Source organism: Spermophilus citellus, assembly GCF_964194105.1.
Source record: "Spermophilus citellus genome assembly, chromosome: X".
NCBI lineage: Eukaryota > Metazoa > Chordata > Mammalia > Rodentia > Sciuridae > Spermophilus > Spermophilus citellus.
This window is the reverse complement of record NC_138190.1, coordinates 86,015,156-86,018,033: the sequence shown is the minus strand read 5'-3', so window position 1 is coordinate 86,018,033 and position 2,878 is coordinate 86,015,156. Positions and strand designations below refer to the sequence as shown.

Below are 2,878 nucleotides of genomic sequence, written 5' to 3'. Positions count from 1 at the left end.
AAAACAGAGGTAGTAAATTAAATATTTTGTAGGAAACTTTTTGATAAAATTCATGATGAAATATTGTATTTTGGAAATGGAAAGATCAAAACACTTCTCTGAGCAATGCATGTATTTGTGCTAGTTTGGGGAGCGAGGAGGAAAAGAAAAGGCAATGAGTTTTATACTAATGTGTTTTCTGTGAAGCAAGATTAAACATTATCTTTATGTCTATGAGTTTGTTTTACTGTGCTGTGCAAATAGTATATATAAAGGACAAATGAACCTGCAACCTGCTGGCTCTCTCTTGTTGATTGCTCCCCTAGCCACCTTATGGGAGGGAGGCCAAGATGGCAGATGAAATCACCAAAGCTCAGGTCACCCAACCTGGCAGCAACACCACCTTCAGGAAGCTCATCTGCAAGGAAATCCCTGCCAAAATCATTTTCTTGCTTTCCATGACACTTCCCCTCAAGCATCAACACATTTTCTGGTGATACCCAAGAAACATATAGCCCAGATTTCTGCTGCAGAAGATGACAATGAAAATCTTCTTGGACATTTAAAGATTGTTGGCAAGAAATGTGCTGCTGATTTAGGCCTGAAGAAGGGTTATCAAATGGTGGTGAATGAGGGTGCAGCTGGGGGACAATCTGTCTAGAATGTCCATCTCTATTTTCTTGGAGGTCAGCAGATGAATTGGCCTCCTGGATAAGCATGTATTGGGGAAAGTTTTCCCTTCTCTAGGTAATGATTATGTTTGCATTTTTCAATATGTTAAGCAGCATGATTATTTTTGCCTGGGTCTGAAGATATTGAGGAAATAATTTCAAACACCTGTACATAAAAAAGACATTGTTGAATGGTTTCCAAAAAAAAAATGGACAAGTGAGTCCTAATTTACATCTAGTCTTTCTACACATTAAATAATTTGCCAATGTACGATAAAAGGAAAGTTACTAAACTAACATACCATGTTACAATTCATATGAGATTTTTAGCCATCTCTGAGCATTACAGATGCATATATCTGAACTCTGGGTTGATAAGAGACGGGAAGGGGAAAGGTCTTAGGTCAGAATGTTCCTGTTTGGAAAACACTTTCAAATTCTAGCCTTTAAAAACTTTTTTTTCTTGTTGTTTTTTGTTTTGTTTTTGCTTCGAAGTCTAGCCTTTGTTAAGCAAGTTTGTGCAGTTATTCAGTGCTACTGTGTGTGTATGGGAAACTTAAGTCCTTCTTGGAAACATGTAGTCTTTCTAGATGTTTAAAACTGTACAACACATGGTAAAAGTATAGGGCTAAAGTAGTGCCCTTTAAATATTTTTGTTACCATGTAGGAATGATTACCATTTAGTGGAATGGAATTGTTACACTTGATATCTTGGAGAGTTTGTTGAAGGTTCACTGGGTGAGGGGAGGAGAAAATATGCATAAAGATGCATTCTGTGCCCCTTAATTAGTTCATATTATCTAGCCATTGTTATATGTGCATTATAGTTAACATTGCTGGGTATTAAGTGATAAGTCCTAATGCCCAAAGTATATTAGAAGTAGCAAAATAATCCCTATATAAATACCTTTTTGTTAGTTTTTAGGAAGAAATGTCTTCTGGGAATGAACTATTTGATTTACTACTTGGAGCTGGGATAGTCCCAAATTTAGTCACTGGAATGGTAAAGAGGGAGAAGAGGAAGGATGAGGGGAAGGGCAGCTCTTTGCTAGTATTTCCATATCTAGAAGACAGCTTTACATTATAGCCATATATTTATTTATATGTGCATTTTTGGTAAAGTATTTGTGTTATTGTGCACAAAGTTCATACTTTATTTCACAATATCTAAGCTCTCTAGATGTCCCGAGGTGACAGTGTATCATAAAAAGTAGAGCTAGTGAACTAGCTAACTTGTAAATATATTTTTTGTTATAATTGATAGAAAAGATGCATCTTGGGCATGAAATTGTTTTATCTCTGGGCAGTGTGTATCAGGACTTATTCATTAGGCTGGTAGAAGAGGGACAGAAGGAAGTACACAAAGAAAGATGGTAGCAAGTGCTCAAGGATTTACATTTTGGTGTGAACCATTGATGTGTGTGCATCTTCTGGCTGTACTACAGGACTACTTTAATTCACAAGGAACATGTATTCTTGCTAGTATTTTAGAAGTAGAAAACTGATAATGAACCCTGTTAGAAATGTGTATGGTATATTCTGTTGCTTTATCTCATTTTAAATTGAGCATTAAGGGGATGAATTTTTTAGTTATAACTCTGCCAGTATGGCTATCTAGAGGCCTGTTGCCATTTCTGTTTTCAGTGAAATTTTTGTCCCCAAGAAAGGCAAAATTACATTTTTTAACAGATTGAGTTGGTGTAGTGAATTTTACCTATCAAAAATACTCATGTAGCTTTGAATTGGTGAATATTCATGATGTGTTGAAAATCACAATCTCAATCACATAATATGGGATGTTGGGTGTGTATATACACAACTTGAAGGGACACATTCAACTAAACTGGAAGGACATGTCCCACTAAACTGCCTATGACTGGATGAATTTGTTCTTTGCTTGTGATTTTCTGTTTTCTGTAATGCCACATTATTAATTTCTGAATATAAAAGCTATTTTAAAATTCTGGAAAAAAAGATATTAAGTAGGGTAGTTAAGGATTGAATATAAGAGTAACCACTAGAACAAAGCAATAACCAATCTAAATACTAATTTAAAAGTCAGCAATTAAAACCCATGATCTAGTGAACCACTGTACATTCTTGTGTTTACAACAATACAACAGAACTGAACAAAAATGTCCAATGACATTGATCATATCAATAATGGTAAATGGGCTCAACTAACCAATTAAAAAGAAAGCATTTTTGTACTGCCTATTGGAGAAAAA

General features: G+C 35.2%; 1 pseudogene across 1 annotated transcript; it reads left to right on the top strand.

The window, feature by feature from the left end:
* Positions 1-329: 329 nt before the first annotated feature.
* LOC308639116 (adenosine 5'-monophosphoramidase HINT1-like) lies at positions 330-694 on the top strand (annotated as a pseudogene). The gene has a single exon. The product of its transcript is annotated as an adenosine 5'-monophosphoramidase HINT1-like (transcript).
* Positions 695-2,878: the final 2,184 nt, after the last annotated feature.